The 12574-nt window shown below is 46.9% G+C and overlaps 1 pseudogene; it reads left to right on the top strand.

The window, feature by feature from the left end:
* Window positions 1-2166: 2166 nt before the first annotated feature.
* LOC119350767 overlaps window positions 2167-12574 on the top strand; it is a 117113-nt pseudogene continuing 106705 nt past the window's right edge.

The raw sequence follows: 12574 nt of genomic DNA, 5'->3' as shown, positions 1-12574 counted from the left end.
AAGAACAGCTCGCAAAGAGCTACAAAGCCCGCGATGTGCAAAATAGAGGCAGGCGTGAGGTGGTGAAGTTGGAGTCCATAGAACTCCAGGAGCCCCCGGAGAAACGGATGTATAGGAAATCCGAGTCCCCTTATCAAGTAGGAGACAAAGCATACCCGCTCTCCTTTGGAGGGATTGGGGACGCTCTCCGCCTGCTTCCCGCCCTTGTAGGTGGCCAGTCCGGCTCGAACTGGAACCATAAAGGCCGGGGGAAGGTATCCCTCTGTTTGGAGCGCCACTAACTCGCTATGCAGGACTGAGCATCTCCTCCAATCTCCTGGCTTAGGACTGGGAGCGCGAGAAGAGGAGCCGCGTCGACTCTCCATGTTGGAATGGATTTTTTGTCAGATGCGCCTCGATGAGTACTTGTGGAAGGAGGATGGTGTGACTTGGATCTGGATCCTCGCCTCTCTTATAGGCAGCTTATCCGTGCGGCTAGGGGAAAAAATGTAAGAATACCCTGGCTTTTCGCATTCGTACGACACGTGGAAGAAGGCCATTATTGAACGTAGAAGCCAAGGAGCACAGCATTTATGAAGCAACGGGACACTATCCAGCAAACACATGGAGCGTGAAGAAGAACCCGCCTTGCAAATGCCGAAGACAACATACGCACCGGACTCGTCGTCATTGAAGCCTGGTTCGGGGGCTACTGAGGGAGTCCTGGATTAGGGGGTGTCCGGATAGCCGAACTATCATCATCGGCCGGACTCCAAGACTATGAAGATACAAGATTGAAGACTTCATCCCGTGTCCGGATGGGACTTTCCTTGGCGTAGAAGGCAAGCTTGGCGATACGGATATGTAGATCTCCTACCATTGTAACCGACTCTGTGTAACCCTAGCCCTCTCTGGTGTCTATATAAACCGGATGGCTTTAGTCCATAGGACGAACAACAATCATACCATAGGCTAGCTTCTAGGGTTTAGCCTCCTTGATCTCGTGGTAGATCCACTCTTGTAACACACATCATCAATATTAATCAAGCAGGACGTAGGGTTTTACCTCCATCAAGAGGGCCCGAACCTACGTAAAACATCATGTCCCTTGTCTCCTGTTACCATCCGCCTAGACGCACTGTTCGGGACCCCCTACCCGAGATCCGCCGGTTTTGACATCGACAATGACCCTTCTTGCGACAAAACCACCATGCGGTTATGCCTCTAAGTCGTGCTTCGACACGTGGGAGATATAGCCGCATCGTGGGTGTTACAAGTTGGTAATCAGAGCCATCCCCGACTTAGGAGCCCCCTGCTTGATTGTTTGCTGGCGTTGTTGAGTCTAGAACAAAAAAAGTTTTGAGTCTTAGGATTATATATATCGGAGAGTAGGATTCTTTTTACTCCTCAGTCCCTTCGTCGCTCTGGTGAGGTCTCCTGTCGTAGATGTTTTGACTTTCCTCTTCTCAAATTTCACTAAAAAATTTTAGGATCATGCGGGTATCTTGGAATCATTCCGATGGTTTTGTGACGAGAACATTGTTCTTGGTGCCTCCTGTCTATTATGTGGAATTGACCCGGGGAGTTGAGCTCCGAGGTGTTGTCGTCACAATTTTATCGTTGCAGTTCCGGAATACCTGAGTTTTGCCGACATCGAAAATCTCTTTTATGCAGTTGTTGGTGAGATAACCTCGACGCCACCCAGTACTGGGGCGGGAGTTTGGGAGTATTGCCATAACTCATATAACGGATGCTTTTCGGAGGTTGAGGTACACAATTTCCAAAGGTTTCTTGGTTATGTGTTGACGGATGGATACAGCTGGATGTAGGGATTGTTAGTTTGGGTGAGATATATTGCTTCCCCTGTATCCCCAACACCTGATTGCATAACCGGAAAGTTTCGGGAGTTTATAGGTGGGATTCAAGTAGCTCTAGCATTTCTTCCCGCAGATATTTGGTTTGTGATTGGGTAATCCTTACCACTTATTTGTTCCAGTTGTACCTTGTTTATTTCATTCATCAATCTCTTATCAGGTGGCCTCTCACCTTAATGGATGTGTGATGTTAGCTTTGGGAATTCATTCGTTCATCCTTGTTCGAATGTTTATTGTGAAGACTATATGTTGCAATTTCTATCCGTTGATTCAACTTGTTTATCTGTCTATCAAGATGCTAACGGATGTCACCCTCTTCAGGATGGCTCCGCCAACGCGTCAGAATCCAGAACACAATGATGGGAGTCAGGCGAACCCTCCACCTCCACCTCCGCCTCCGGAGGCATGGCAAGCTTTGATGGCAGCCACAAACGCCAATGCCCAGATGATGATTCAGCTCATGCAAGAGCGCAACCAAGGCCAAGGCAACCAAGGGAATCAAGGTCAAGGGCAGTTCAACCATCAGCCTCAATTTCCTACCCTCAACCAGTTCCTGGCAAATCAGCCGAAGTCTTTCAGCTACTGTGCCGAGGCCACAGACGCCGATGATTGGCTCATGGATATCAACAAGCATTTTGAATGCAACAATGTAAGGCCTGAGGACTACGTCAAGTTCGCTTCTTTTCAGCTCAAGGATCAAGCAGCTGATTGGTTCCATCAATACAAGGATTCCAGAGGAGGTCGAGTGATTACTTGGACTGACTTATGTCGGGACTTTAAAGCTCACCATATTCGTACCAGTGTTGTTGAGAGCAAGCGTGAGGAGTTCCGCAATCTCAAGCAAGGCAACATGTCAGTGTACGAATACAACAAGCAGTTTCAGAAACTTGCTCGCTTCGCTAAACAAGACGTTCCTGATGAGAAGAGTATGATCTATCAATTCAGAGGTGGCCTCAGAGAGGATCTGCAGTTAGCTCTCGTTCTTGTTGAGCCTACTCAGTTTGATCAATTCTACAATATGGCACTCAAGCAAGAAGGTGCTCAGCTCAAGTGTGAGGCTTCTAAGAAGAGAATCAGGGATGCAGTGCAGTCTTCTTCTTCCTCAGAAGTGGTAGCTAAGCAGCAGAAGTTCTACCTTCCTCTTCCTCCGTTTCGTCAACCTTACCAGCAAAAGAACTCAGGTGGTCGTGGATCTTCCCACCCACCCTACCCAGGCTATCAGAACATGTCTCAGCCTAAAGCTCCAAGGTCAAATGCTCCTTGTCATCGTCCATTCTCAGAAGTGACTTGCAACAAGTGCCAGCAGAAAGGTCACTACGCGAACAAGTGTTTCAACCAAAGGCGCCTTCCTCCTCCTCCTCCTGTGAGATCTTCAAGCAATGCAGTGGTCAAGCATAATCCAAAGTCTGCAAAGGTGAATATGATGAATGCAGCGCAAGCAGAGGATTCTTCTGATGTGATAATGGGTAATCTTCCAGTTAATGATATTCCTGCAAAAGTTTTATTTGATACGGGTGCTTCTATTTCATTCATATCAAAGCCTTTTGCATCCATGCATGATTTGCATACTGTTGATCTACCTAAGCCGATAGCGGTTTCCTCTCCGGGTTTATTCATGAACACCAAAATGATGGCTCCGGATGTTTCTATCAAGATGGGCGACTATAGATTTCTATCTTCTCCAATGGTTCTTGGTGACTCTGATATTGATCTAATTCTTGGGATGGACTGGCTTTCTAAGCACAAGGCTCAGCTTGATTGTGCTGCCAGGCAGATTCAATTGACACACCCCTAAGGATGTTATCATCTGCCGCTCATGATGAAACCATCTGGTTGTTTTCTCTCAATGAGAAGGGCGAGTTGGATGCTATTTCTCAAATTCCAGTCGTTTGTGAGTACCAAGATGTCTTTCCATAAGAGCTTCCGGGTATGCCTCCTCATCGACCAGTCGAGTTCGTTATTGATCTTGAGCCTGGAACTGAACCCGTTTGCAAGCGTCCTTACAAGCTTGGACCCAAGGAGCTGAAGGAATTGAAGAAACAACTCGATGAACAAGAGCGTCTGGGTTTGATCAGACCAAGTTCATCGCCATGGGGTTGTGGAGTTCTTTTTGTCCAGAAGAAGGATGGCACGGACCGACTTTGCGTCGATTACCGTCCATTGAACAAGAAGACAATCAAGAACAAGTATCCACTTCCCAACATCAATGAGCTTTTCGAGCAACTCAAAGGTGCTAAAGTTTTCTCCAAGCTTGACCTTCGTATGGGTTATCATCAGATTCGCATTCGTGAACAAGATATTCCCAAGACAACATTCAGAACAAGCTATGGCTCTTATGAATATACTGTCATGTCTTTTGGCCTTGTCAATGCTCCTCCAACTTTCTCTCGAATGATGAACTTTATCTTCAACCCCTACACCAATGAATTCGTTCTGGTGTATCTCGATGATATTTTGGTCTTCTCCAATAAGTCGGATCATGCCAAACATTTGCGATTGGTGCTCGACAAGCTCAGAGAGCATCAATTCTATGCGAAGTTTTCCAAATGTGAGTTCTGGCTTGATGAAGTTCTTTATCTTGGTCACATCATCTCCGCCAAGGGCATTGCTGTTAATCCCGAGAAGGTGTCTGCAGTTGTGAATTGGGAACCTCCTCAGAATGTCAAGCAGCTCCGCAGTTTTCTTGTCTTGCAAGCTATTGCCGAAGATTCGTTGAGAACTTCTCTATGATTGCAAAGCCTCTTTCCAACCTCCTCCAGAAGCATTTCAAGTATGTCTGGACGCCTGAGTGTGACGTTGCTTTCAACACCCTGAAAGAGAAGCTAGTCACAGCTCCTGTCTTGACTCCTCCTGATGAATCGAAGCCATTCGAAGTTTTCTGTGATGCTTCTCTTCAAGGTCTCGGTGCTGTGTTAATGCAAGAGAAAAAAGTTGTGGCCTATACCTCGCATCAGTTGAAGCCCAACGAAAAGAACTACCCCACTCACGATCTTGAGTTGGCGGCAATTGTCCATGCATTGATAACATGGAGACATCTCTTATTGGGAAGGCAAGTGGACATTTTCACCGATCACAAGAGCCTCAAGTATATCTTCACTCAACCCAACCTCAACCTCAGACAAACTCGATGGGCCGAAATGATTCAAGAGTACAATCCGAGTATTGAATATACTCCTGGCAAGGCGAATGTGATTGCAGATGCTCTGAGCAGAAAGGCTTATTGCAACAGTCTAATTCTCAAGCCATTTCAACCGGATCTTTGTGAAGCTTTCCGCAAGCTGAATCTTCAAGTTGTTCCTCAAGGCTTTCTTTCCAACCTCATAGTCTCTCCTACTTTGGAAGATCAAATTCGTGAGGCACAACTCCTGGATACCATGGTGAAGAAGGTGAAACGTGGTATTGACAAGGGCATTCCCAAATACAAGTGCTATCGCTTGGATGATAAAGATACTCTTTTCTTCGAGGGCCGAATTGTGGTTCCTAAAGGCGATCTGAGAAAAGTCATCAGGAATGAGGCACACAATTCCCTCCTATCCATTCATCCTGGAAGTACGAAGATGTACCATGACCTCAAGCAGTCATATTGGTGGACTCGAATGAAGCGAGAAATTGCTCAATTCGTGAATGAATGTGATGTCTGCTGAAGGGTGAAAGCAGAACACCAACGACCAGCTGGTCTCCTCCAACCTCTTGCTATTCCGGAATGGAAGTTTGATCATATCGAGATGGACTTCGTGACTGGTTTTCCTAAGTCCAAGCGTGGAAATGATGCTATCTTCGTTGCCATTGACAAGCTTACTAAAGTGGCTCATTTTCTTCCTATCAAAGAATCTATCACAGCAGCTCAGCTGGCAGAGCTATACACCTCCAGAATTGTCTCCTTGCACGGCATTCCACTATTGATATCTTCAGATCGTGGAAGCATCTTCACTTCTAAGTTCTGGGACTCTTTTCAGAAGGCCATGGGCACCAACATTCGTTTTAGCACAGCTTTCCATCCTCAAACAAGTGGCCAAGTCGAGCGAGTCAATCAAATCCTCGAAGACATGCTCAGGGCTTGTGTCATTTCCTTCGGTATGAAGTGGGAAGATTGTCTTCCATATGCCGAGTTCTCCTACAACAACGGCTTCCAAGCGAGTTTGGGCAAGGCCCCATTCGAAATTCTCTATGGCAGAAAGTGCCGTACTCCTCTCAATTGGTCCGAGACAGGTGAACGCCAACTTCTTGGCAACGACTTGATCACAGAAGACGAAGAAATGTGCAAAGTCATTCGTGAGAATCTCAAAGCTGCGCAATCGAGCCAGAAGAGTAACTATGATAGCAAGCACCGTGATTTGGCTTTTGAAATTGGAGACCATGTCTACCTCCGCGTCTGTCCAATGAAAGGCACTCGCCGCTTCGGTATCGAAGGGAAGCTTGCCCATAGATACGTGGGTCCTTTCAAGATCATTGGAAAAAGAGGCGATCTCGCCTATCAACTTGAGCTTCCGTCCAACTTTGCAAACGTGCACGATGTGTTTCACGTGTCACAGCTTCGCAAGTGCTTCAAGAATCCTGAGGGCACCATCAACTTCGAGGAAATCGACCTCCAAGAAGATCTCTCTTATCATGAGCACCCCGTTGCTATTCTTGAAGAAACCGAGCGCAAGACTCACAACAAGTCTATCAAATTCCTGAAAGTGAAGTGGTCACACCATTCCGACCGAGAAGCCACCTGGGAGCGCGAGGATCACCTCCGTTCCGAATATCCGGAGTTCTTCCAGTCCTAGATCTCAGGACGAGATCCTCTTGTAGTGGTGGAGTGTTGTAACATCCCGGATGTAACTTTCCATCTTTGTAACTCCAACTCTTGCCATTTCCGGCCATGTGTTATGATATTCCCTCCGTGGTTGGGTTTTTGTCTTTTGTTTTGCATTTGATTCATGTCATGCATCTCATATCATGTCATCATGTGCATCTCATTTGCATACGTGTTCGTCTCATGCATCCGAGCATTTTCCCCATTGTCCGTTTTGCAATCCGGCACTCCCACATGCACCGGCGCACCCCTCTTGTCTCTTTTCGTGTGCGGGTGTTAAACGTTCTCGGAATGGACCGAGCCTTGCCAAGTGGCCCTGGTATAGCACCGGTAGACCGCCTGTCAAGTTTCGTGCCATTTGGAGGTCGTTTGACACTCCAATGGTTATCCGCATAACCGCAAAGGCCTCTTCTGAGTTCCAGCCCAACACCCCTCCAAAACAGCCCAATAACCCATCTAAGTCACTTCCATGCTCTCCGTCGTCGGATCACGATCATGTGGGTGAGAATCGCACCTCATTTGGACACTCCTAACTCCCTCTACCTATAAATATGCATCTCCCCCCTCCAAATCACGGGCGAAACCCTAGTTTTTCCCCTCTCTGCCGCCGGACGAAAGCCCCGCCGGCCGGACGTGTCCGCCACCTCCACCCACGCCACATGTCGCCCGCTGGTTTGCCGAGCCGCGTGCCCACTTCGCCGCGCCTGCCCGCGCGCCGGCTTGCTGGGGCCCAGGCGGGGCCCTCCCGGCCCGTGCGTGCGCGCGCAGGCCGCCGCCGTCCGAGCGCCTCCCCACGCCTCACCGCCACCGTCCGCCTCTGCCGACCGCTGTCCCCAGGCCGCCGCCGTCCGCCTCCGTTGACCGCCGTCCCGTGCCTTCGTTCGCCGCCGCCCGCGCCTCGGTCGCCGCGTCGGCGCCAGATCCGGCGCACCCTCGCCGGAGCCGCCCCGTCTCCGTCCTCCCCCGTCCAACTCCGGCAGCCGCGCCGCCCCGTCTCCGGCGTTCCTCAGTTCCCGCGCCCGACAAACCCTAGATCTGGAGGTTGAATTCGTCCAAGTCCTTTTCCCTGCAGTATTTTTATGCCATATTCATCGTGTCATAACTTTGTACCCGTGGCCCCGTTTTGGGCGTGTAGCATACCAAATTGTTCGTCTCGATGAGTACATCATTTTATCTCATTGCATAATTTTCATTTGAGCTCATCTTGTTGCCCTAAATGCTGTTGGAAGAGGGCTATGTGATGTTAGTTTCAGATTCTTAGCAGAACATGCACTTTTGTCATTTTTGCCATGATTGATGTGTGCATCTTATGAACTTGAGCCCTACATGTGATTTGAACTATGCCATGCCATCTTTACAGGGGTGTATGCCATGTATTTTTGTGATCTCTGTGGTGACTAGCACAAGCATGCAAACTAGGCTTCGTGATGTTGCTGATTTTAGTCCCTGTTCTGCTGTTATTTTGATGCCATGTAAACATGTTGCTACAGAGAGATCCATGCTTATTTTGAGATACTTCAGTAAGGGTGTTTTGAACATATGATTATTCTCTATCCATCCATGCCCCTGGTTGAAATTATGGAGTAGTCTAGCATGTCATTTTCGTGCTCTACTTTGGCTACAAAATGTTTCCTGGCAGATTGTTTACATGTTATTCAATTTTGCCAAGGTTGTTGTAGTTGATCCGTGTATGCTATGATGTTGTTCTTGCCATGTATAGCTTCTATGCCATGTCTTCTTGATGGATGTATGTTTAGTTTATCATGAAATGCTCTGTAGTGAGTGCATCGAGCTCGCGAAGATGCCTTCGTAATTCTGTCAATGCCATGCTCTGTTTGCTGAATCTGTTAACGAAACTTGCTATGTTTACATGGGTGCCATCATATCTTCTGGTCCTTTTTGGCTCATGGTCAGTAAGGGACTTTTGTTATATGCTTTGAGTAGAATCATGTCATGTCTTGTTTGGATATTATAAGTTCCTGTAGCATGTTGATAACTTGCTCTGAACATTGCTTCCTAATGCTGTTTATGCCATGTCCAACCTGATAATTTTTGCTCTTTTGCCATGCTTGTTTGAACCTGTTATGGTGTGATTTAGCCGTAGCTCAATGTTCCTCTTTTGTCAAGCAATTCCTGTAGATCACTGCCATATGCTTTGTTTTTATGTTGGGGTGCTGTAGCATAGTTTCTTGTTGCATGCTAACTAGCATCATGCTGTTAATCGCAGATTTGTGCCATTCTTGTTTTGCTTGCCATTTGCAAACCGTGCATCCGTTCTCGGTGATCCTTATATCGTTTTCAACTGAAATCATCTCATCTTTCCAGAGGCATACTTGGTTTGCCAAGTTGATGCCTTGTTCATCCTTTTTCCTCCCGGAGCACGCATACGCATTGCATATCACATCTCGCATATCATGACATGTATTGCATCATGTTGCTTGTGCATTGCACCGTGATTTATTGTGGTTACTTTGCTTGTGTTCTTGCTTGAGCCAAGAGACGAGTACGTGCATGAGGAACCTGTTGAGTACGCTAACGAGGATCAAGCCTTCGACAACTCTGAGAACTTTGCAGGCAAGATGACCATATCTTCGATACCACTTCTATCTTTGCTTTGCTAGTACTCGCTCTATCGCTATGTTAGCTCTATCTGCCATTGTTTATCATGCCTCCCATATTGCCATGTCAAACCTCTAACCATCCTGTCCTAGCAAACCATTGTTTGGCTATGTCACCACTTTTGCTCAGCCCCTCTTATAGCGTTGCTAGTTGGAGGTGAAGATGAAGTTTGTTCCTGGTCGGAACATGGATATTTTGGGATATCACAATATCTCATGTTTAATTAATGCACCTTATATACTTGGTAAAGGGTGGAAGGCTCGGCCTTATGCCTGGTGACTTGTTCCACTCTTGCCGCCCTAGTTTCCGTCATACCGGTGTTATGTTCCTTGATTTTGCGTTCCTTACACGGTTGGGTGATTTATGGAACCCCCTTGACAGTTCGCTTTGAATGAAACTCCTCCAGCAAGGCCCAAACTTGGTTTTACCATTTTCCACCTAAGCCTTTTTCCCTTGGGTTTTCGCGAGCCCGAGGGTCATCTTTATTTACCCCCCTAGGCCAGTGTTCCTTCGAATGTTGGTCCAACATGGGCGATGTCCGGCGTCCCCTGGGCAACCAGGGTCTATACCAACCCGACGTCTTGCCCATCCAGTGTGCCCTGAGAACGAGATACGTGCGACTCCTATCAGGATTTGTCGGCACATCGGGCGGTTTTGCTGGTCTTGTTTTACCATTGTCGAAATTTTTTGCGAACCGGGATTCCGAGGCTGATCGGGTCTTCCTGGGAGAAGGTATATCCTTCGTTGACCGTGAGAGCTTGTGATGGGCTAAGTTGGGACACCCCTGCAGCGCATTTTATCTTTCGAAAGCCGTGCCCGCGGTTATGAGGTAGATGGGAATTTGTTAATGTCCGGTTGTAGATAACTTGACACTTGACTTCATTAAAATGCATCAACAGCGTGTGTAGCCATGATGGTCTCTTCTCGGTGGAGTCCGGGAAGTGAACACGGTTTGGGTTATGTTTGACGTAAGTAGTTTTAGGATCACTTCTTGATCGCTTCTAGCTTCTGGACCGATGCGTTGCTTCTCTTCTCCCTCTCACTTGCGTATGTTAGCCACCAGATATGCTTAGTGCTTGCCGCAGCTCCACCATATCACCCCTTTTCCTACCTATGAGCTTAAATAGTCTTGATCTCGCGGGTGTGATATTGCTGAGTCCTCGTGACTCACAGATTCTACCAAAACAGATGCAGGTGCCGAGGATACCAGCGCATATGGCGCAACTGAGCTGAAGTGGGAGTTTGATGAGGACCTTGGTCGTTACTATGTTTCGTTTCCAGATGATCAGTAGCGGAGCCCAGTCGGGACGATCGGGGATCTAGCATTTGGGGTTGTCTTCTTTTCTTTTGGATTTGACCGTAGCGGGTCTATGAGTGTATTTTGAATGATGTATGATCTTGATTATGTATTGTGTGAAGTGGCGATTGTAAGCCAACTCTCTTTATCCCATTCTTGTTCATTACATGGGATTGTGTGAAGATGACCCTTCTTGCGACAAAACCACCATGCGGTTACGCCTCTAAGTCGTGCTTCGACACGTGGGAGATATAGCCGCATCGTGGGTGTTACAGCAGTGGCGTATGATTAACAACCATTGGTCTCCTCCCTCGCCGCCGATGACACGACCGCCGATTGGGACACGCGGGCAGCCATTGGTCTCCTCCCTCGCCACCGACGACAACGTGAACGATGCACCTACACCCCTGCCCCGGTCGAGGTTGTCCGGCCGGATTTGTGACCAGCCGTGAGCTGAGAGAGAGTGTGGCCACCTATGTCTTGCTTAGATCTTGAGAGCATGAGAGAGTGAACGAGAGGATCCCTAGTAAAGCAAGCACTAAGGCTCCTGCTTATATATATAGTGGAGTGATTTTGTTGTACGAGCTTCAAAAAATGCGCTCGTACGTGTACCCGCGAGTGGGTGTGAGAGAACTAGTGCATGCGTGCACCACTTCTCTTCATGAGAGTACAATATACTATGCCCAAAGAACATTCGCCACAAGAGTAATAGTATAAGTGTGTGACGTGTGAGCTAAAAAAATGTGTGCAACGTCTTTTGTTTTTAGAAGTTCTGAGGGGGGGTGTGAAGAGCACATATGTGTGTGACGTCTACGTGCACATAGACGGTGGGTGCGACGTGCGAGTCTGTGAGAGGACTCGGGAGAGTCGTGACTCGTGAGGGTGCGTGTGCGTGAGAGAGAGGGGGGCACATATCAATGCAATGCATGTTTCCATAAATCATTATCCGACAAACGTTCGCCACAAGCCTTTTCCTGACGAACGCCGTAAGAACCGTTAGATCAGCATCCGACAGTGTCAGTTTTGCCATGTCATTTAACAGAACAGCCACTCCTCCTACACATAAATCTTCCACGTGAGTGTTAGCAACTACCGTATGCTCCCTCCGTTCCGAAATGCAATGCATATAGCTTTATTGAAAATTCGAACCTCGCAAACTTTGACCGATATTTCGTGTACCAAATTGCACATGTAGAATACCCTGTATATATCATTTCATTCATCTTCGAGAGGTAACTATAAAGATGGGTGAGGAGTCTACAAAGAAAGACCATCGTATCACCCGCAACAATTTCAACCATCCTTTAGTGTCGAGGAATATCATAAGAACTCTATATGATATGATTTTTATAGGATTTTTTCCTTTAGAGCCAATTGGTTCATAGGAATAGATTCATATACTCCACATTTCAAAGGAAATAAACATGATATCATTTCTATATCTTTAGAGCCACTTGGTTCATATGAATGAATTCCTATACTCCCTTAATTTCAAAGGAAAATAAACATTAGCGTATATTCGATAGAAAAGTTCCTATGATATGAACCAAATTACATCTCTTTTCTAATCCCTCCTCATAGGAATTGAGATACATGTCATCTCTAGATTCAATAGAAAAGTTCCTATGATGTGAACGAAATGACACCTCTTTTCCAATCCCTACTCATAGGAATTGAGATGCTCCATGTCATCTCTTTCCCTACAACTTCCATGTATACATCTTCTATTCCTAAATAGATAGTACAACCCACTAGTAGCTTTTTTCCAAAACATGCAACTATGGCACAAGAACTATACAGTGTGCCAATAACTTTGAAAGATGGTCGCTGAATGAAGCTAATCGTGCAGAGATGGCAACTCCGAGCACTACTGGCCGTTGGATATCATCAACATTCCACCAGATCTGACACATGTACAATTTAGAAGACTCCATGGTTGAACTTAAGCATAGTGCACAAACCTCAAAACACAAGCACTTCTTCTTTGTTCTAGAATCTTTTGTGTCA

This window comes from Triticum dicoccoides, chromosome 1B, assembly GCF_002162155.2.
Source record: "Triticum dicoccoides isolate Atlit2015 ecotype Zavitan chromosome 1B, WEW_v2.0, whole genome shotgun sequence".
Lineage (NCBI taxonomy): Eukaryota > Viridiplantae > Streptophyta > Magnoliopsida > Poales > Poaceae > Triticum > Triticum dicoccoides.
The sequence above is the reverse complement of the archived record's forward strand: the minus strand, read 5'-3'. Positions and strand labels throughout refer to the sequence as shown.